Source organism: Cynocephalus volans, chromosome 7, assembly GCF_027409185.1.
Source record: "Cynocephalus volans isolate mCynVol1 chromosome 7, mCynVol1.pri, whole genome shotgun sequence".
In the NCBI taxonomy this organism is placed as follows: Eukaryota; Metazoa; Chordata; class Mammalia; order Dermoptera; family Cynocephalidae; genus Cynocephalus; species Cynocephalus volans.
Genome location: NC_084466.1, coordinates 72,822,162 through 72,846,174, shown reverse-complemented (window position 1 = coordinate 72,846,174; position 24,013 = coordinate 72,822,162). Strand labels below are relative to the sequence as shown.

At 35.9% G+C, this 24,013-nt stretch overlaps 1 pseudogene; it reads right to left on the bottom strand.

The window, feature by feature from the left end:
- Positions 1–7,319: 7,319 nt before the first annotated feature.
- LOC134381662 (nucleotide sugar transporter SLC35B4-like) lies at positions 7,320–8,303 on the bottom strand (annotated as a pseudogene).
- Positions 8,304–24,013: the final 15,710 nt, after the last annotated feature.

Below are 24,013 nucleotides of genomic sequence, written 5' to 3'. Positions count from 1 at the left end.
ATCCTGGCAGCGTCAACAACAGCCCTGGCACTGTGTTCCCTGTTTAGAGACTCACTTTTGCAGCTAAGAAACAGTTCTTTTCCTGCTCCATACTTCAAAGTTGTTGCCTGTAAATGAGGCAGCCTCTCCTGCCAAGGGCAAAGTGGCGGTCAGCCCCCACGACCGGCCACCAGCAGCGGTCCTCCCTTAAGAGACGGCAAGAGGAAGGTCCACAAGTTTCCCGGCTGCCTAAGGCCCAATGGCTGCCTTTTCCACCTCAGCTACTCCGCGCCAACCGCCGCAGCCACTGCCATCTTAGGATCCCTCCCAGCTGGGCAAGGTTTTTACATCTTATTTGCCTCCCTCAGATTTTATTAAATTTCATCAAATTATTTTCTGGTTTATTCTTGTAGTAAAGATATGACATCAATATTTCAGAAGTAGAGGGAAATCCCCCCATTGGCCAATGGCTGATTTAAAGAGGTGAAAGGTTCTATGTGGGCAAACTGAGTCAGATGCCACTAGACTGTGGCAAATACTGTTTGATGTAGAGGTTTGTGTTAATCCTGCTACTCCCAATCACTCATCAGGAACTGTCACTACACTATAAAGTGCCTTGGAACAACCATGAGTGATATAACCAGGGCATATTTAAGAGAGTGGTGAGAAGCTTTTTATTTTTTCACACCGCCTGATACTGCACCTCACCCTACCAAAAAGATTAACTTACTACTTCTTTTCATTCATAATGAATCAAAAGAGTTCCATGAAATTCTTATATCTTACACGGCTTTCATTGAATAGACAAATTTCAGTGGGAAATTTGGCACTCATTTAAGGCAATAAAATGGTGCGGGCATCTTTAAGAATTAGGAACAGGTAGGCAATGTTCCATTATTTTATCCTTTAAATTTATTTAGGTTTTTTAGAGTTTATAAGTGAGTTCACACATTCATTTTATTTTCAAATTAGGAGGTCAATCTGTGGCCGGAATTAGAGTGTGTCCCACTTATGGAAATATTTACATAGCAGTTGTGTGTGACACTGTGCCTGGCCACTAGACACATTGCTGGGTAAGATATTGCTACCTCCAGTCCCCTTGGGCTGAGTCTGTGGCCCATCCTACCCAAGATGGTTTCACATCTTTTCAGCATCAGCTTAGTAGGCATGTGCCCCTGGTATTTGAGAAGTTGCCCTGCTTTGGGCTGACTTATAGAGCCCTGGGGTTAAGGCTTCTGTGAATCTCACCCAGACTCTGTCCCAGAAACAGTGTCACAGCACTTATGGTCCATGTGATGATCTGCTCCTTAAACCTCTAGTCTTGACCCATAGGCTGAGAAGTCAACCTGAGGCTTTTTTCGCTTTGATGTTCCATACTGGATGAAATCATTTATTTAGAACTAAATCTCAGCTATTTAGTGGAGCTGGGCAGACTACATGTGGCATGTATAGATACAATTCTTTTAGAGATGATTGCTTTTAACTCATTCCCACCTTTCCTGGCACAGGTACTTGTTATTTTAATTATACTGTCTAACATCTTGCATTCATATATTGTTTTATAATGGCCAGTTTCAACATAATGTCTTTTCTTTTAATCCCACTAATACTGTGCGCAAATGTGTCATGTTTTACACTTTAGGGACCATAGATTGTAAGCTCCTGCAGAACAGGGACCTCATCTATCTTGTGCACCATCGTGTCTGTGTGTCCTGCCGTGGTGTAGGTGCTCAGTGTTTATCTTTTGCCTGAATGAGTAAATGAGGGATGACTTTTCAGGTTCCCACAGATGATAAAGGACAATGGGGCCTTCAGACTTTTATCATTGACTAGTTATGAGACTTTAGTTCAAATATCCAGTGATGAGAAATTCATTACCTTCTAAAGTAGCTTTATTTTATTTTATTCTGTTTTTGCTTGCATGGCTCTTCAGTGTCCTCTCTTCTACTCAGAGTGATTCTGCTGATGTTAATTTCAGTTTCTGGGCTTTTAGGAGGAGACACAGAGCCCAGGGTAGGTCTCTCACAGCATCGGTCCTGTCTACAGCGGGAATGGTCTAAGATGTGACAACTTTGGGCACATATCACGGTTCTCTATCACAACTCACAAATGGAAGATGGGAGACAGATGTGATTTCCAACTCTGGTAAGCCTGGTGCTTCTGGTGGTCTTCTTGGCCCTCAAGTATTAAGAAAATTCCAAGGAAAGAAACCAAACAAATGGAGAGCACAATGTCAGCTATTTAACCTCTAAATCCATCATGCCTAAAGCTAGCTTCATCCTGGAGTTTCTCAAGCACATGGGCCAAAAAGTCTCTCTCTCTCTCTCTCTCTCTCTCTCTCTCTCTCTCTCTCTCTCTCTCTCTTTCTCTCTCTCTCTCTTTCACCCCCAATTGTAAACAAAAGACACATGACTAATATGACAACCTATTCCAAAATGACAGTTTTGACTTTTAAGAAGCTTTTCCTTATATGGGGCCCAGATCTTCTTTTTGGAGACAGGAAAACAAGTGTGACTGTTCTTTCATGTAACAATGTTTCTAACGCTTGAAGAAAGCTGCTCTCTTTCCCCTGGCATTTACTTAAGTCTTCTCTCTTTAGGTTTTGTGTCCAATACCTTCAGCTCCTCCCCATGTGATACAATGTGTTATACCATCTTAGTTGCTAACACTTCAGTGCATCCCCATTTGCCCACAGCTTCTTAACATGAGGGAGAATTAAACACACTGGTCAGAGCAAGTAACATGGAATGATACTTTTATTTCTTTCATAAATTGTATCCTTTCACTGCTCCTGAAGTTCTGTTGGTCTTTTTTATTTTCTTTTTTTTTTAATATCATAACACATAATTGACTGATAATAGAAGTATCATCAGTTGAAACTCCCAAGCCTGACCCTTTTGTTGATAATAAAGTATTTCTCCCGTAACCTTCAATAATTTTTTAACTGATTTTACATTTATTTCAAATTAACTTCCTTTTAGTTAGAAATGTTCTTATTTCTTATATTCTTATATAAAATATTCTTATATTCTTATCAATGTACTTACTGATATTGATTTTTAGTCTATCAGGAAATATATTTGCTATTTTATTTGACTTTACATTTTCACAAAGTCATGTTTAAAGATTGTGTGTTTTTTATTTTTATTTGTTTGTGATAGCATCGAGGAAGTTAAAAACGTCTATGGCAGAATGCTATTCAAAAGTTCAAGATAGTATTTAACAGTTTTCATAGATGAACAGAAACTATATTTATTTGTAAATCTTTTACTTTTCTAAATCTTTATTCATCTTGAAGCTCCAGTGACTATTAGGATAAAGAATGTGGTGTTCATTCAGTTCCTATCTGAGATACTAGGGAAAACAAAAAACAAAAAACAATGCCTCCTTGCTTCACTTGCCAAATATTTAATAAAGTGCTTATTTTGTATTTTTTTCCTCATATTAAGAGTAAGAGGAGACTCACTGGCACATTATAAATAAGCAATTATACTGAAAAGGCAGTTACTTCCAAAAGCAGCATTTCTCCAGGAAATAAAGAGGTGAGATCAGTACCCCGGAGATTCTACAAGTGTCTGTATGTCTTCTGTCTGTTTCCCTCCCTTTCTTTGTAGGATAAAATAAAAATTGAAAAAGAATGCAGATAATCGAGGCATATACATGCTACCTTGGTTAGCTCAATTTTTCATACAGAAATATAGGCTTGGCTTTAGTTATATTATTAACCTCCATATTTTAAAAGAACAAAAAAGGTAAAAATTTAAAGGAAAAAACATTCTGAGTTGTGTATGTGTATGCATAAGAAGAGGGCATATTGATAACACAGAAACAGAAATGCAGGGCAGCACATCTCTGACAGAGTAATCTTTATTTTAAATTGTATTAACTTTAGAAAAATAATTAATGTAAGTGTTTTTAGGTTGAGACATGCTTTTGGAGAAAGAATTCTTCCAAGTACATTTTCATGAACAAAAACAAGCCTTTCAATAAATAAAAATAAAAACAAAAAATAAATCACTGAAATGAGATTGACAGAAACGCTGGTAAACATTTCATTTGAGTTCTGCAGAATGCTCATTTTCGCATGTTATTTTCATCATTAACTTGCAATGAAAGAGAAGTTTTGTTGTTTTGCTTGTGCTTACTTTCCATTAACCCTAAGAGCATGTATAAAACCTGTCCAGTTTCCTTTTTCAATGTTCCAGGTTTTTAATGTCTAAGCTACATCTTGGTGGTGCATATGCATCAATGATTTATTGTTAATGGAGAAATAGTATTCTAAGGTATTTTAGATCTAATCTAAAACTAGATTGTTTCAAAACACACTAAACTAATAGCCTCATGAAGCTGGCTCATGGGAGGGGATATGAATTTTGGAGATGGATTTGATTCAGAATCCCAGCTCTGCCTATTACTTTGTGATGTTTGGCAAATTATCTAACCTCTCTCAATCTCAATGACCTCATTTGTTAGATGAGAATAATTAACTTCCTGTGTTGTTTTGAAGATTAAATGAAATAATTATGAAAAGTGCCTCGCAGGGTTCTTAGTGCCCTGTAAGTACCCAATAAGAATCAATATCATTATAATACATGCTCCTACTCTGAGAAAAATAATTACCTTGCAACTGAGTTTTGTCATGTTACTTGCCTTAATTTATAACTTAATTCTATTGGTAACATAGTTAGAAAGCGTACATGTAGTTAGCATATAAAACTAAATATTTTTGCTTCTTAATGGAAAATCATCCATTTTGAAGTTACACTTAATTTCCTGGATATATATTTGGAAAAAGTTCAATCTAAAATGTGAAAAACTTTTTTAATTGTAATTTAATTGTGTATACCTATTGGTGGAGTATGAAGTTCAGTATCAAAACTTGTGTGCAATGTGTGATGATCAAGTAAAAATAATTAGCATATTCATCACTAGAAAGGATAATTATTTCTTTGTGTTGGGGACATCCTCTCTTCTAGTCATTTGATACCATGCAGTAAATTACTGTAAATTATAGGTGCCTAACTTGACTGTATATCAGTAGAGCTAATTTTTCCTAATTAGCCATTTTCTGTCTATTAAACTATTTCTTGGTTTCCCCCTTCCTCCTTTCCTAGATGGCTCTAGAAGCCATAGTTTTCTTCTCTACATCTGAAAGTTCAATGTATTGTTATGATGTTTTTTTCTCTTCTTTCCTTCCTTCCTTCCTTCCTTCCTTCCTTCCTTCCTTCCTTCCTTCCTTCCTTCCTTCCTTCCTTCCTTCCTCTCTTTCTCTTTCTCTCTCTCTCTTTCATCTTTCTATTTTTTAGTTCCCACTTATGAGTGAGAACATGTGGTATTTCTCTCTCTGAGCCTAACTTATTTAACTTAACATATTTTTCTCCAAGTTCATCCATGCTGCTGTGAATGACAAAATTTCATTCTTTTTTATATATTGTATAGAGGAGTTACACAATAAGGGTTTATTAATGTATCAAAGGCAAGATGATATAATGATGATTGATCAGATAAGTTTTCATTTCACTGTAATCCAGCTTAAAGCTTTTTACTCTCAACCCCTGGTTTTTGCATTCACATGGGTGAATATACAGAGCAGCTTCCTCTAGCCTTTGTTAGACAGGTAATACTTTTCATTACAATTGGTTTATTATTTTGGCTTAGAAATATTTTTTTTCTAAAAAAAGGCTTTCTCTGAAAAGGATTTTGCTGTATTTTTCTATCTTCTTACAGTTTCTTCCATCACATTGCATAACTCTGTAGTTTGGGATAGTCGTAAACACTAATTAAAACAGCAGGACCTGAAACCTTTTTCTCCAAACTCATTAACATTATTATCTGGAACTAAACCCCAAGAATTTTAAGAAATTTACTTGTGTGGGGCACCTATAACAATAAAACATGGAGCACTTGTATCTAAACATTGATTATTATGCAGTAAATGGATCTGAAACTCCTTTCTAAGTATAAGGGTAAAAAATAAGTTCGAGTCTAGATTCTGCAGAGAAGAAGGTAACTTCTTTTCTAACATTGTATGATTTTCACCACAATCGTTCTCTTGTAAAGGGAGGAAGAAAAAAATTAATTGGTAAGGGTTTTTATTTAATTGAAGTTTAATTTAAACTGATTGCCCTAAGAAGAAATTGGCTTAAGCCCTGTGTGCATGTGTTAATGTGCAGGCAGCCTCAAAGTCACCAACTGTAAGAAACAGGAAGAGACTTTGAAGTAGACGACTTCTCATCTTTTGCAGCATATTCCCTGGTGGAATTTTAGTTTTGTGTCATGCTGTTCCAAGTTTTTCTCCAGATGTTACATAGTAGTCCTTTTCTTCAGGGAAACATAGCTTGAAGAATGATGGTTTAGACATCTTGTATACAGACATCAAGATTAAAAAAACGGAGGCATTAGCTCAATTTTACAAAAATACCTAGTTCTATTTTATTGAAGAATGTTGAAATCATTCAAGCAGTTGCTTCTATCCAGTTTCAACACTGTCCATATATGTTCTTTGAAATTCTATGTAACCCTTGGTTTAATGCCCATGTTAAGAAAGGTTGGACCAGTAGTTAAAGACTTATTCAATTGTGTTTCTGGCTTTTGGAGTTATGAATTATTGATTAATCAGTAAAAGAATCAGTAGAACAAGCATTTTCTGTACAATTAATTATACAGATAACAGTGTGCCTAAGAATCTTTTAAAAAATAAATGAGACACAGGTCTATTTGGTACATAGTCTGTAGAAGAGGGTTGTAAATAATATAGTAAGGAGTGGAGCCAGGTTCTCATGCATTTTCAAATCACTCAACACCAGGGCCCAAGAAAAGCCATGGAGAATTTGAAGAAAATAAATAGACAAATTTGACTATGGAGAATGCTAAGCTAGTAGATGTAGAGCTATCATAAATATAAGGTTAATGCATGTAAGCTGGAAAGAAATTATGTAAAAAATCAATCTCCTCTTCCTCTGTTTGAACTGTATAATTAAACAGTACATTTTTCTTAACATCGAGGTAACACTTAACCAGATTGTATTAGTTTAGTTATATTAATGAAAACTGCCAAAAAATCTGAAAAAATAAAATAAAAAGGAACCAAAATGTTGACTTTCTTCTTTCTTTTTCTTTTTTAGTATAGAACTGTTCTTTTTTCTATTTTAGGGTTAAGGGATTTCTATTTGGAGTCTACAAATGTTGGCCTGTATAGCCATGAGAAATCTAAGAAGTCTCCTTTCTGAGGATTCACTGGTGCATGTGTGATTCAAAACTAGAGGTAATTCCATGTTAATAAAAGTGAAATTGTGGCCAGACCTTCTCCAGATCCCTCCCTCATGATGACACTGGTCTATCTATTCCAGGCAGACCTCCATTCTTGTCGGCCTTCTGAGGCTGACTTTTGTGGTCTCTAGGTTGTTCCACACCTCTGTGTACATTAAGGTCCCAATGAAGACAAACTAGGTGCCCAGCCAGTGCCACAGAGTGAAAATGTTCTGAAAGGACAAGATGGAAAAGATGAGGCTTGCAAATTTGTATAGAGTCACAACGAGTGACATTCTGTTGTGAGATGAACACTCCCCGGATGCACACATCCTGAGTGATAACGTTCACGGGGGGGGGGCAGAACCACAGGGTGCACATTGTCACACCAAGCTCTAGGACTTGATAAAATTCAGACTTATTGCATAGAACTGCATGATCATAAATTTTAGACACCAAGAAGATGAAAGCAGGAAGAGGAAGGGCATGGTTATAAAACAAAGCCTCCATGGAGTGTTCCCCAAATTGTTTGTACAGAGACTCTTGGAATATGCCCATCCTTGCTGACATCAGAAAGGCATAAGTCAGTGCCCCAATACGTAGTAACCACCATGCCAGACCTGGAATCCCTCATTCTCACTCAAGCTGGACTGGGAAGTCACATGCTTTGCTGACATGAAAGTGCAAATAAATATCTCCACAGACACTGGGGCAATGGAGGCATATTTGAATGCACTGTATCTCTTCTTTGAAATGATCATTCCTCGAATCATGCTGGCAATTAGAGAACCAGGTCTGCATATCATATGTAGGGACACAGCAATGTCGAGATCAGGGCATAGCTGTTTACCATGCTGACAGTGAAGAACACGGTTACCAATATGGCACAGTGCCTTATTGGGATATCTGGCGGCTTCATTCCCAAATCAGCTTCAGAGAGAAAACCTTCCACAGCAATAAATAAAAATTTTTACAATGTTCCCACATCCTGGATGCTTCTACGCCAGGAGCTCTAGGAAGATCACGTTACCACAGTGGCCTACGAATACCAGGCCCATCGCGAAGGCTGAGCGCATGGCTGGTGAAAACACTGACTTTCAACTCCAATTACATACAATTAATTTAAAATATTTAAACAGGAGATTTGGGGGAGGAGACTGAGTTGTACTTAAGTGGGGAGGCAAAAAAGATAGCCACCATTCTTGGAGTTCTGCTGTGTAGCAGGCACTCTGTCAGTTCTGTGCCCACATTTACTCACTTACTGTCTCATTGAGAAGCAATCTTAACAAAAGTGAATGAGTTCTTACACTTGGTGCCTGTCTTTGCCTTGCCAGCACACGACTGGCAGGGACCTGGGAAGCCTCTGAAAAGATAGTGAGGACATTCAACACATTGTTTATTCTGAAACTAAAGACAAGGTCTGGCATATGGCTTTGACTTATTAGAATATGCTTTTAATCTGTGGCTTTAGGGTTGAGAGAGGACAGTTTCAGATGCATGTATGTGCTAATTCAAAGGTGTTTTCAATGAATACTCAGAAATCTTTCAGTTTCTTGTTCACATGGGCAGATGGATGGCTCTTTAGATGGCCATTGGCTCTTGAAGACTTTCTCTGTCTCTGAACAAGGGTGGGCTGAGAGAAGCGTTTAGTAGAGTGGAGTTGTTGTCCTGGCAGCAGGAATCAGACATTTCCACAAATAAACTCATGCATCTGTGAATAGATTGATTATTACTTTTTTCTATGAAGTGATTAAGAGTCCAGTTAATTAGTAGCTGATGAAAGAGAGAGAGAGAAAGAGAGAATTCTGTTGGTGAAGCCTTCATAGTTAAACTGAAATAGGCCTAAGGGTGAGGAGGCAAAAAGTATGTACTTGGACTTGGAGAAAGAAAAAATAATTCTTGGCAAGAAAATAGAAGTCTGGCATCTATGAAAACATTTTAATCAGTTGAGATCAGTCTGATTGTTAGGCTCAAAATACCATCTTCACTCACATAATCCTAATAATTTTAGCCAAAAATGGGTAGGATTTATGATAAGATAGAAGTCGAACTTTTTTTGTGACTCCTTGTATGCTAACATTGGTTAATTAATTAATCAATCAATCAATCCATTCATTTATTAAATTATTCAACAAATATTATTAAGCATCTCCTTATGCCAGGCACTGTTCCAGGCAATGAGGACAGAAAGACAGAATAATGAACAAGACAAATAAGGCCCTTATGGAACTTACATTTTACTGGACGATTTTTCCATCTTTATTAAAATATTCTTCCAACTATCTTTAAAATGTAGTTGGAATCCACATTTTATATTTCTTCCTTCTTTCCACAATTTTTTTTCTCTCTCTCAAATATTAATACAATTTATAAATATTTTTAAAGAGTTAGAAAGGTGATTTTTAAGTTAAGTACTAACATTTAGGACCTTTGATTTTTCTGTGCTTAAGGCATAATCATCTTCTGTCCAGGAGAGAGGCACTGCATTCCTGTGGTCCTGCTTCACTGCTGAAATGCTTTCACAGGTTTAGCCGCACCCAGTGCTGAGAGTGAATGCTCCTTCTTTGGTCTGCCTAACGTAACTCCCTGGGCAATCCTGTGCAGGCCCCAACTTCTGCTTCCTTAAATAGGCTGCTGGGTCCAAGCTCTATTTCCAGCCGGGAACTCCCCCTGCCTTTGCCATTAAGTCATTCTAAATCTTTCCCAAACACTGAAGAAACTCAAAGATGGAGGAGAATGTAGGCTGTAAATGATTGTATGTCTTCTTCTACAATTAAATATATTAATCTAATGTCAACCATTTTTTTTCATGGCATTCATGCTGGATTAGTAATAGTTCAAATTTTCCATCACAGACTTTGTACTTTTTGTTGTACTTGAGGTAGCGTTTATGCTAGCCAAATCACGGGGAGAAAAATGATTAAAATAGGTTGGATGCTGCTCAAACCAGGAATGAGTTGTGAATTAGAGGCATTATAACAGAGTGGATAAGACACGGACCATGGGGCCATACCGCCTTGGTTTAAATCCCAGCTGACATGAGCACAGTTTGCTCAGTTATCAGTGGGAATAATAATACCATATACTTCACAGGACTGCTGTGTGAAGGTTAAATTAGCTGTTACATGTGAAGCACTTAGAACATTGTTGGGTATATAACAAGCTCTATTTATTAATAATGTTATTATTTTCAGTATTAGGGGTAGGGTTACAATCCAAGACAGGGGAAGGGCATTCATGAATCGAGAAGATAAAAGTTTAAGTTTTTACAGAATAGGTTAAAGTTTGGAACTAACGTGTTTTTTAACACATTGCTTTGAGCAATGAAAAAAGATTTCATAGGACACCAAATAGAAAACTAACTTAATTGAATGTCAAATCTGAACTAGGGATGACATAATTGATGATTTGTTTCCTCTTCTGTGAACTGCCTGCTCATATCCTTTGACAAGTTTGATTTTGTGTTATATTTTTTTCATGGTTTATAGGGTTTCTAATGTACTCAGTTTATTAGAGAAGGGCCTCCACTTCTTTGGTTTCATTTTTCCACGCACTGAAATGTCCCCAGAGTTGACACTCCTAATATCTCTGCCTACACCTTATTCCCTCCTCCAAATGGATTGTTTTGTTGTTGAGACTGGAAGTATCTAAGCATGCTCTCTTTTCCTGGAGACACAGAGAGTAAAGGACACATGCACAGATCTGCTCTGTGCCATGTAGCAAGGGCTCTGTCCTTGTTGGGGAGACCCATACGTGTCCAGTTATGCCAGTGCCAGGTAGTTAATTCTGATATAGGTTGAAGAATTAAGAAATTCATTTGACTACACACTTAAAACCATGTTTTCTTTATCATTCAGGGTTCTAGTAAGAAAGAGATGACCAATCAAATCAGTTCTTTCAGGGAAGTTTAATAGAGGGACCATTTATAAGGATATAAGCAGGTTAGGAAAACCAGCAAGGGATGGTAGCACCCCAGAGACTGTAAGAGCAAGAGCTGTTACAGCACCATGGCCTAAAAGGAAAGGAATGTGGGGAGAGTACCTAAACCTGGAGAGTAAATGTACGATGAATGCCTGATTGGAACTCTGTAGACACAGGGACAAAGTCCTATCTGTCATTCTAACTTCACAGGGGGATGCCAGTTTGTATATATTCCAGTGTACACCAACCTTAAATCCAAAATGCTAGTCACTCTCAGTGCTCAGCATATAAATTAGCAGCAGAATAAAGGGAGGAAAAAATCAAGGAGGTAAATGGCGGAACATAGAGTTGTTATAGACCTGCTTGCTGTCTGGGAGGTCTAGGTTGAGAGGTATACTTGCTTCTTCTATCACTATGTTCCACTTAATATCTGCCAACACTTGGCTGGTTGGAGTTATTTATCTAATGTTGTGTCCCAAACCATCATTTACACAGGATTCATTTATTTATTTTATTGAAACGTAGTTGATTGCACATATCTGTGGGGCACAGCTTAGAATATCAACACCTATAATACGTGATGCTCAAATCTGGATAATTAGTATATTCAACATCAAACAATGTAATCGTTTTTTGTGGCCCTTTACCAGTTTTTCACTAATCCCTTTCACCTTCCCCCTTTCTCACCTCTGGTGGCTTCAGTTCTGTTCTCTCCTTCTGAAAGTTCAACATACTATTGTGATTGTTGTATCTTTCTTTCTTTTTTTATTTATTTGTCTCTCTTTTAGCTCCCAGTTATGAATGAGGACATGTGGTATTTTTCTTTCTATGCCTGGCTTATTTCACTTAACATAATTTTCTCCAAGTTCATCCATGTTACTGCAAATGACAGAATTACATTCTTTTCTGTGGCTCAATAATATTCCATTGTGTATATATACCACATTTTCCTTATCCAGTCATCCAACAATGGACATTTATGTTGGCTCCAACTCTTGGCTATTGTAAATAGAGCTGTGATGAACATGGGAGTGCAGGTATCCCTTTGACATGATGATTTCCATTCTTTTGGGTATATACCCAACAATGGGATTGCTGGATCATATAGCAGTTCTATCTGTAGTTGTTTGAGGGACCACCATACTGTTTTCCATAGTGGCTGCACTAATTTACAGTTCCATCAACAGTGTAGGAGGGTTCCTCTTTCTCCACATCCTTGCCAGCATCTGCTATTCTTTGTCTTTTTGATAACAGCCGGTCTAACTGGGGTGAGATGATAGCTCAATGTGATTTTGATTTTATGCTGGATTTAAATGCTTGCTGATCCTATCTTCATTGTGTTGCCCCCGTTTTTCATTGACTATGATTATTGGTCAAGGGAGTACTAAGGGGTAACAAACAAATCCCCTGGGTTCCAGGGATAGTCTTTTCTATTTCTCAACCAAATTTCTTATTTGCTGTTGGGACCAATCTCCCTGACATCTGGGAGGTGAGACATGTGGCATGACTATTGAATTCATTGAGCCTGAGTCCATTCTCTCATCTCCTTTACTATAAACCTTTGTTTGAATATTATTGTTGTTTGGAATTACTTGGCAATAGACAGATAAGACATTCTCTATGTTCGTGGGTGGTCAGGTTGGTAGACAAGCTGCAGATAACGAAAGAAAATATATAGCCAAAATATCTTTATATTCCTATGAGGATAAATTGTTGCTGTGGTAGAAGAGAAGTGAACCGATATAATTAAACCACCACCAGGTGACCAACTGTCCTCCCAGGGAGAGGAGTGACTGAGCATTGGCCTCTGCTCCTTGGAGACTGAGCACTCAGCAATAGCAGTAACCAGATTAGACTTGATGAAAGGAAGTCCATATTGTTAAGCCCATGTATAACTCAATCTCTTCTGCCAAAGCCTCTTCATACAATGTGCCAATTCAGCAAAAGAATCTTCCATAGCATGGTTCATAATATGGGTCATCTTCTCTTAATAATGGAGAATCTCCTTTTTAGTGGACACATGAATCTTCACATTCCGCATACATTTGGAAAGGTACACTGTGTACCTCTTATCACCAGTATTTTAATCTTGTTCTTTCCAAGTCCCTGACCCAAAACAGGATTGGTCCATATCTCAGTCAATCTTTCCTTCTACCCAAAGTGTACAACCAGATGTTGGACCATGGAGTTTTCCCTTCGTTACTGTCTTCAGAGGTGCTGTATATGGACTGTAATACAGTGACCAAAAATTTGGCTGGTGTCAGCATGCCATAGAAATCCATTGCAAACTAGGCCCACTCTTTTTCTATATCTTTTAACTGGTCTTCGGGAGCATCCCATGAGGCCATAGAGGTATTGTGAAGAGAGAGGAAAAAGCAGGAGCAATAGGTACTATGGGAGTCTGAGCCACCTCCTTGGGAGGTTTACTAATGTCCTCTGAATCTGCTTGGACCCGGTCTTAAATGTATTGTTTTCATTTTACAATGGAATTCTACTGTTCATGCCTAATTTTGTGATTTGGTAAATATATAAAACCTTGTTCAGGATGGGCGGTTTGTGTTGCATGTCCTAGGGTCAGGTGTTTAGTTCCTACCACGGCTTAGTACCAGGCCTTTCAAGTAGAAAATATCTATTTGTAAGCAAAAGAAGGCATGACTTTATTCCAAAACTTCAGAGCATGTTTTACTATTTTCCTTCTGAAACTTGCCAAAGGCCCCATATAACATGCCTGTCAATCATAAGCTCTTCCAAAACCATAGAGTCTGTTGGTTATAACTCCCCCACATATATTATATGCATATGATACTCATATATCCCCACCTACCCACCCAGGCCCCACTGAAGTCTGGCCGCCTTATGCATTACCTAGTAAAGGGATTGGAGTAGCACACTCTAAAATGAATGTGTTGCCTCCCAAATCCAAAGAGGTCTACCAGACATTATATTATTCCTTTGAGGATGGGTGGTTCAAGGTATGCAACTTGTTTCTCACTTTAGAGAATATATTCCAACCCGCCCCCAGACTCCTGGAAACTTCACAGAAGCAGAGCCTCTTAGCTTTCAAAGAGTTTATCTCCCACTCGGTAGCATACATGTGGTTTACTAAATAAAGTGCCTAAGATGCTTGTTATTTCTTGAGTGCCAATATCAATTAATAAAATGCTATCTATATAATTGTGTCACATAATGCTCTGCAGTATATTGCAATGACCAAAGTCCTTCTAGACTGTATTATGATAGAAAGCAGGAATATCAATAGAGCCCCGAGGAAAGGCAATAAGGGTTTACTGCCCTTGCCAAGGGACAGCACATTTTTCTGATTATCTTTTCTCACAGAGATGGGGGCAGGATGGAGAAAACATTTTCTAGGTTAATAGCTGCATTTAATGTGACAGAAGTTTGTTGATTTTCTCTAGTACAGACACTAACTGCTGTCATGACCTTATTATCTTTGATGAAATTTATACTCAGCCATTTTCTAATACCCATATAGCTCCAGCATAAGCCAAATAGGGCTTTCCAATTGGCCCTTGTCACATGGGTCATAGGAGCATTGTGGGAATTCTGTCAGTTACAAGTGTATTTATTCCCACAACACATCCTGGGACTGGGAAAATAACCCCACTGGAACTACTGTGAGATGGATTCAGCCTAAGACTCCAAACTTAATGAGTCTGCACTGTGACATTTCAGGTCTTTACGTCAGTTCAGGGAGATTTTTACGAAGATAGAAATTTTACCATGTGATTCAAATCACATAACTGTTATATCTAGCCGTACTAATTTTCTATTTCTTATTGAGCTAAACTTGATAATTACCTTTTTCTATAAAATTGACCATTTCATCTAAGTCTTCAAACTTATTGGTAAACAATTTTTCACAGTAATTGCTTATATTTTTAACTATCTATCAATAGCTACACACCATTCCAATTCCCAATATTGTTCATTTTACCTTAGGGCTTAATTCTTCAGTGAGTCATTGACGTGATTTATCCTTTTTTATTGTACTTAAAAAATAGACTTCAACTGAACTATTTCTATTTTACCTTTGTTTTATATTTCATTAACTTCTGCTATTATTTAATTGTCTCCTTTGTTACAGGTTATTCATTATATTTTAAAAAATCTTAAGTGGAAGTTCCACTCTTATCTTTCTGCCTTTCTTCTTTAGTAGCATTAGGATTTTTTCCAGCTTTATTGAGGTATAATTGGCAAATAAAAATTGTATCCACTTAAGGTGTACGATATGATGTGTTAATATATGCATACATTGGGAAATGCTTACCACAATCAAGGTAATTATTATATCGATTATCTCATATAGTTACCTTTTCTGTGTGTGTGATGAGAGCATTTAAGGTCTAGTTTTTAGCAAATTTCAAGCGTGCAATACAGTACAATTAACTATAGTCACTATTGTGTACATTAGCTCTCCAGAATTTATTAGTAGCAAAGAATTTAAGACCATAATTTTCACTCTAATTACGTCCTTAGTTACATCATAAGTATTGATAATTACTATTATGTTTATCATTCAGTTATGTTTTCTAATTTTCATGATGATTTCTTTTTTGACATTAAGTTTTTAGAAGTATGATTGTTTTAAATTTCCAAATTTATGGTTTTAGTTTCATATTCAAATTTAATCATTTACTTTTAATTAAACTTTTAATTTTGAGATAATTGTGGATTATCATGCAGTTTTAAGAAAGATACAGAAAGATCCCAATTTCCTCCAGTCGTAGCATTTTTAAAACTATAGTACAATTTCACAACTAGTATGTTGACATTAATTCATCAAGATACAGAACATTTTTCTCACCACAAGGATACCTCATGTTATCCTTTCATAACCACATCCATTTCTCTCCTCTGGCTCTGTCCCTGTCTACCCCATCTTTAAACCCTAGCAACTACTAGTGTGTGCTCCACTGCTGCAGTTTTGTCAATTCAAGACGGTTATGTAAATGAAGTTATTCTATATGTAGCTATTTGAGATTTTCTGTTTCACTCAGCGTAATTCTGTGGAGATCCATATATCAACAGTCATTTTTATTAGTGAGTAGTATTCCATAAAATGGATGTAACAAATTTATTTAAACATTCTCTGTTGAAGGACATTAGAGTATTTAAAATTTTTCACTAGTATGAATAAAATTGCTATGAATATTCATGTACAGGTTTTTGTGTGAACATAAATTTCCATATTTCTCTTGTGAATACCCAGAATGGTAATTTTTGTATCATATGATAGTTGCATATTAAGCTTTTTAAGTAACCGCCAAATGGTTTTTCAGAAAGTCTGTACTGTTCTGCATCCCACCAGCAATGAATGCATGAGTAATCCAGTTTCTCTGCAATCTTGCCAGCCTTTGGTATTTCACTATGTTTTATTTTAGCCATTCTGATAGGTGTATAGTGATATCTCATTGCAGTTTAAATTTGCATTTCCCTAATGGCTAATGATGTTGAACATCTTTTTTTTTTCAAAATGAGCTGGGTATTCTTTAATTTATTTTTTGTTAACTTATTTCTAATTGACAAAATTGTATATACTTTTATTATGTACATTATGTTTTGAAATTTTGAAATACGTATACATTGGAGAATGGCTCAATTGAGCTGATTAACATATGTATTACCTAGCATACTTATCACTAATTGTGGTGAGAACACTTAAAATCTACTCTCTCAGCCATTTTCAGGAATAAAATATGTTGTTATTAGCTATAGTCACTATGTTGTATAATAGAACTTTTGAATTCATTTCTCCTATATTATTGTATCTTTTGACCACCATTTCGCCATCCTCAGCTCCCTCAATTCCCTATCCCCCAGCACATTCTACTCTCTGAACATCTTCTCATGTACTTATTTGTGATCTTTGTATCTTTGGTGAAGTGTCTCTTTATGTCTTTTGTCCATTTTCTCATTAGATTGTTTGTTTTTCACTATCGAGTTCTGAGAGCTCTTTCTATGTTTCAAATACCAGTCATTCGTAAGACGTGTGGTTTGCGAATATTTTCTCTGTTTGTATCTTGTCTTTTCATTCTCTTAGCAGGCTCTTGCTCAGAGCAAAAGTTTAACTTTTTTATTTATTTATTTACTTTTTGGTGGCCAGCCAGTCCAGTATGGGGACCCCTGACCTTGGTGTTAACAGCACCATGCTGTCCCAAATGAGCTAACTGGCCAGACCAAAAGTGTTAGATTTTGATGAAGAACAGCTTATCAATTTTTCCATTTATGGCTTGTGCTTTTGTTGTCAAGTCTAAAATGTTTTGCCTTGTCCTAGATCTAGAAGATTTTCTCCTAAGATTTTTCATAGCAGAGTAATAGTTTTATATTTTACATTTAAATCTATGATCAATTTTAAGTTAATTTTGTATAAAGTATGAGATTTAGGTTGAGGTTAACTTTTTTGCCTATGGATGTCCAATTATTTCAACACCATTTATTGAAAAGCCTATCTTTCCTCTACTACATTGCTTTTGAGCATTTGTGAAAAGTCAGTACAGCATATTTTTGTAATCTATTTCTAGGTTCTCTTTTTTGTGCCATTGACATATGTGTCAATTACTCCACTAATATCACACATTCTTAATTACTAAAGCTATATAATAGGTCTTGAAATTGGTAAACTGATACTTCCTACTTAATTTTTTTTTCAAACTTATTTAGTTTCTTTGCCTTCCCATATAAATTTCAGACTAATCTTGTTTATATATTTTTTCAAAATCTTGTGAGGATTTTTATAAGCTTGCATTAAACCTGGATGTCTATTTGGAGAGAAGTGACATCTTTACTATATTGAATATTTCACCTGTAAACATAATGTCTTTTCATTTATTTAAATCTTCTTTGATTTCTTACATCAGCATTATAGTTTTCAGTATACAAGTCCTACACACATTTTGTTACAATTATATCTGATTGTTTCTTATCTAATCTTGCATCTTAATTATCCATTTTGGCTTTCTATAGTGTTAGTACAAATCACGCTCCTACTTTTTACTGGGTAGATACAGCTATTACATCCAAGAGAAAAAGACTTTTTTCCTCTCAGTTTTAAATTGAGTAGTAAAAAACAAATAACCCAATTTAAAAATGGGCAAAGGAGCTGAATAGGCATTTCTCAAAGGAAGATATATGGATGGCCAACAGGCACATGAAAAAATGCTCAACATCACTCAGCATTTGGGAAATGCAAATCAAAACCACTTTGAGATACTATCTCACTCCAAGTTAAGATGGCTAATATCCAAAAAATTGAGAATGATAAATGTTAGTGAATTTGTGGACAAAAAGTAACTCTCATACACTGTTGGTAGGATTGCAAAATGGTGGAGCTTTATGGAAAATAGTATGGAGGGTCCTCAAACAATTACAGATAGATCTACCATAGGAGCCAGCTATTCCACTGCTGGGGATATAGCCAGAGGAATGGAAATCATCATGCCAAAGGGATACCTGCACTCTCGTGGTTATTGCGGCACTATTTACAATAGGCAAGAGTTGAAACCAGCCCAAATGTCCATCATCAGATGAGTGGAAAAGGAAATTGTGGTATATCTACACAATGGAATACTACTCTGCTTTAAAAAAGAATGAAATACTACCATTTGCAACAACATGGATGGACTTAGAGAAAATTATAGGAAGTGAAACAAGTCAGGCACAGAAAGAGACATGTTCTCACTTATTTGTGGGAGTTAAAAATAAATAAATAAATATACAAACAAACAAATGGTGGGGGGGGAGAAGACACAGCAATCACAACACTTCCTTGTACTTAAGACAAGTGAGCAGATGTGATGTACATGGGGGTGGGGAGAGGGTGGGAAAGAGGAACAGGTAGAGGGACATGAAAATCAACTACATTATATATTGAAAAGTTCAAATAAAGTAAATAAATAAACAAACAAACAAAAGAAAAGCAAATAAATAAATACATTGAGTAGCTGGCACACATTTCCAAAGCATCTGGAAAGTATTTGAATATTGTGTTATTGTCTTATTATTTATCATAGTGTTCCCTTTTTAAAAAAATTAGCACTTACGAGAAAAGCCATATATCATGTTGATTTTCCCATGTCTCTTCTATTAACTTGATTTAGCTTGAAACAAAATAAGATTTTTGAACTGATATTGTTTTCTTCATTTTAAAGTATGTAAGAAAATCATGATTTAAGAAACTTCTTCTATGAATCACACATATTTCTGGAAAAAACTGATAGCTAAGTTTCAAAATATCACTCACATCTTCGAGAAGGGAAGTCACTAATGAAGGGCCTTCGTGTCCTGTCCACTGGACATGATTATGTGGACAGATTATGGCCTGTCTACTGAATCGAAATAGAAATATTAATGTTCAGAGTTTCAAGCATATTTTACTTGTTAACTAAAGAGCACATGAAAATTGCATAAAACAAACATTCATTCTGTGTAGATTACTATTTTAAGAACAAAAATGCCTTTAATGGTTACTCACTTTTTTTCTCTTATTCCTTTGGGATGTTATAAACCAGACATTGAACAGGAGAGGAAGTTCTATTTATTGTGAATCTCATTTTCTCTCTCAAAGCTCAGATAATCTTCTAACTAAAGCTAGGGACATGTTAATACAGACTAAATTCTCAGTAACACTCAACTTTTCAATGATCAAATATCAAATACAACTGCCCATTATTGGAGTTCCAAGTAAAATAATAATAATAATAATAATAATAATAATAATAATTTATATATAGTAAAACCTTATATTTTCTCTTCGTATGTTTAGAGATAGATAAGGGAGAATATCAAGTTTTACCTCTTAATTTTTAAAAAAAATATTTCTAATGACTTACACATGTTAAAATTTCTTTTAAAATTTCTTGTTTCTTCTGATCTCTTAAAATTTGATAAATCAAAATTTTATTACGGTATATGGGAAAAGCTGAAGATAAAATTTGCAAAAACTTCAATGTGCAATTAATTTTGAAAATATCTGTCATTTAGCACAAGGTTGATGTGTATCAACCTGTATAAACCTGAAAACTTTGATAGTGCTCTCAGTGATGTTGTCAGCCAGCCTGGTACAAAAATTTCGAGTATGGGTTACCAAACATTGGTACTACAATAATTTTATGACTTGTTTTTCTTATTCTAAAGAAACAACCACAATTTATATTTAAGATATAAATCAAAATAACTGGTTGACTCTATGAGAATTTTTTAAAAAGTGAGGAAGAAAGGATCTAATACATTTTTACTTTAAGCAGATTGCTTAAGGTGTAGCAAATCAGACAGACCTGGTTCTAAATTTTGGCTCTGTATTTTATTGAATATGACTTTGAGCAACTTCTCCTATGTGGAAAGTGCACTAACAATAACTTTATCAAAAGGTTACTGAGATTATTAAGCAAGACAGTGTATTTGGCTCATATTGAATGCTTAATAAGTAGTGTCTGGTATTATTCTTGCTGTGTTTATGTCAACTAAATGATTAGCTAAGTTTTTTTTGTTTTTTTTTTTCTTTTCTGGTGACTTGTAATATAGTAAAACAATTGATGATAGAATGTTTACCATTGTTCCATCAATTACAGCAATTAGTGTGATTAAATAGACCAATATACATGTAATCCATTGAAGCTGATACGAAGGAAAGTGAAGAATTTTTAATATCTTAAAAAACAACATTTGTTGTTTCTCAGGAGAGATTGATTTCTGATATCTGCATAATTATAAAAAGACAGTCAATAAATCAAAAAAATAAATCAATAAAACCTATGGTGAACAATTTATTTTTCTGATACTATTTTTTTTAACTATACTTTATTCAGTGACAAAAATATTCCAGTACTCAACAACTGTACGTATAAAACAAGTAACATATTCATCAACTAATTAATTAATAAAGAATACATTAAAATAACAATTCCAAAAGCATGTAAATAAACATTAGCTTAATTTCAGAACTGTCTTCACTTTTATTTTGCATTTTAATTACTTCATTTAGATGCATGCAAATTATTTACCCTACTCTTTTGTATCTTTATGTTAAACTTTCCTGTGCCTAACAATATTTGAGTTTGTAAAACTTTAATCAAATGCTGTGAGTGCATGTATCTATATTTTTGGCTCAAGATTCTCGTTTGCTCTGAGATGTTGAGAAGTAACTTCATGAATAAATGTTACCATTTTGAAAAGTAATCACAGTAAATTTTCCTTTAAAGAGAATGCCAAACAAACTATAGATCCCGAAGAGGAAAAGGCAAGGATTGAATTTCAAGCCCACTGGCTTTTTTCTTATTTTAAAAAGTTAGGATTGCCAAGATTTGAAGAGATAGTATTTAAGTGTTTTAGTTTCTGTTAATGATGCAACGAAAAATAGAGTAGCCTTTGATGACACAGACGTGCTTTTCTATATACCTTGTTTTCCAGACACATTTACCTAACCTCAACTCATTCCAGGACACAGCAGTGAGCACTGACATTTTTCATAGCCCCTTTTTCTTCCTGTTCCTTTCTCTTGGGTATGCCTCAGTTTTGGACATACTACACAGTGCACACTTGGCAGCCAGCAGTACTTGGGAAGAATTATTTCCAATTTTCTTTTTTCCTTCTCAATTTTTTGCTTTTATACATCATTTTAACATATGGAGCAGAGGCCTCTAAGACCACGCAACTAAATCACTGATGTCTAAGTCTTTTTTGTTGTTGTAGTTGCTCCCTCCACCCACCTACTGACCACACATCCTAGTGGAAAACTTTATTCATATACGCAGTTTTGTGCTGACTTTAAGATCTATAAAGACTTTCTTTACCAAGTATTTCAACTTCACATAAAGGATTCTGTTTTGCACGGCGGTGTTCTCTTCCTTGAAGTAATTTTAATCACCTTGAGAGTAAAGACTGTATATCTTACTAATATTAACCTGAAATGCCTAACACCACTGCTCAATGTGTAGCTGGTTCTCAGTAAATTACAATTTAACTATGGATGGAAGGCATACAGCTATGGGAGTGTCCTCCATTTATCAGGGTCTGAAGTGTGTTGCACACAGAATTACACATGGCAAAGCGAATATCTCCTATGCAAGCTGCTGCAAGCAGAAGTTGGAAGAAAATGCTGTAACAATAACATGGAAAAAATTCAACAGCACTGACTTAAATGCACATAAATATTCTTGTGAAAAGATGACAAATGGGAGAATCTCATATAGTGGTGATGGATTTTGGATGTATTGTCCTCCCAGAGCTCATGTGGAAGTCTGATCTCCAATGTGGCAATGCTGGGAGCTGTTTCAGTCATGGGGGAGGATCCCACATGAATGGATTAATGCTCTCCCTGGGGGGGTGGGAATAGTGTGTGAGTTCTTGTTCTATCAGTTCACGTGAGATCTAGTTGTTTAAATGACCCTGGCACCTCCTCTCTCTCTCTCTTGCTTTCTTTCGCCATGTGATCTGCTTGTGCCAGCTGGCTGCCTGCTGTTTTCCACCATGAGAAGAAGCAGCCTGAGGCCTACGCCAGATGAATCTGTCCCAGAATCGTAAGCCAAATAAATCTCTATTCTTTATTCATTACCCAGTCTCAGGCATTCTGTTATAGCAGCACGAAAATGGACTAATACAAGTGGCTTCAGTCTAAGCATACAGAAAACTTATTCCTTGCTTCTAGAGTATGCAAAGATGTTCATTGCTCACCAACTGATAGATAGTCCAGGACAAAGGACAAACTCACCATGAAATCTTTTTTCTTTTTTAAAATTGTGTTAAAGTTACAAACAAATGATATTTGTAAATGTGGTCTTTCATCCTTTCTTCTAACTCAACCTGACCTCATTTTAATGCCTCTGATCAGCTTACTGGAAATAGTGAAATTATATTTTTTATTAATTCTTTGATGAGCTAGGAGTGGATGAGAAGGATTATCCAGATTTCAGGCCAATTTAAACATGAGTCTGTGTGATTCATTAGAAAACTGAGGGAAGAAGCCTGGGAACTTGAAGGAAAAACATCTGTGACCACAGAAGATAAGATCAGTTAGATGTAAGAAACTTTAGATTAAAAAAAGGATATGAGCTAAGGAGTGTTTTATTTTCACTAAAAATAAGAGATAAGGGGCAACCTTCTGCAACATGCTTAAACTTTAGAGGAAGAAAGCTATCGCTTAAACAGAAATGATGCACTAGTACTCTTTCCTTTTATGGAAATCTGTGGCCTTATGATGAAATTCCAATGACTTGTCTGGAGGTATGTACATATTTAAATATATATGTTCTTTCCTTGATTCCCTATGTCTTTTCAAGTTTCTCATCTGCTATTCTTGGCTCAAGTCACCTGGTTATGCCCCTGCTACATCCTTTCCAGTCTTGTCCCTTTTCTTCTCATTGTTCTCGGTTCCTTACTGTCATTCTTCCACCTGTTATCCTCAAACTAACTAGGAAGTCTCAGACCATGGAAGACTCAGAAATCCAGAAAATGCTGGTGATTTGAGTAGCTCCTAAGATGAAGAATCTGAAGTTTACACTATCAGGCTGTTTATGCTCAGTAGTGTATTGTGGTCCTCTTTGCTGAAAAAGGGACTCTAAATTTTTGAGTCCTCAGTGATACCAAGGGAAGAGAAGGTGCAATCTTGCTCTCTAGGGAACTAATATCTTGTTATGAATAACAACATTGACCAAAAAAAAAAAAAAAAAAAAGTGGAAAACTTGAGAACAACATGGTGAAATCCAATAAAGAGTGCTGAATATATGAAACAAGATGAAGGTGGGCTACAGTGGAGAGGTGGGAAGATGTGCTCAGCAGCACACTGTTACATCGTGTATCCACCATACAGTTAGAATGAATGTAAATAATCTCAGAAGCACAGAGAGTAGTA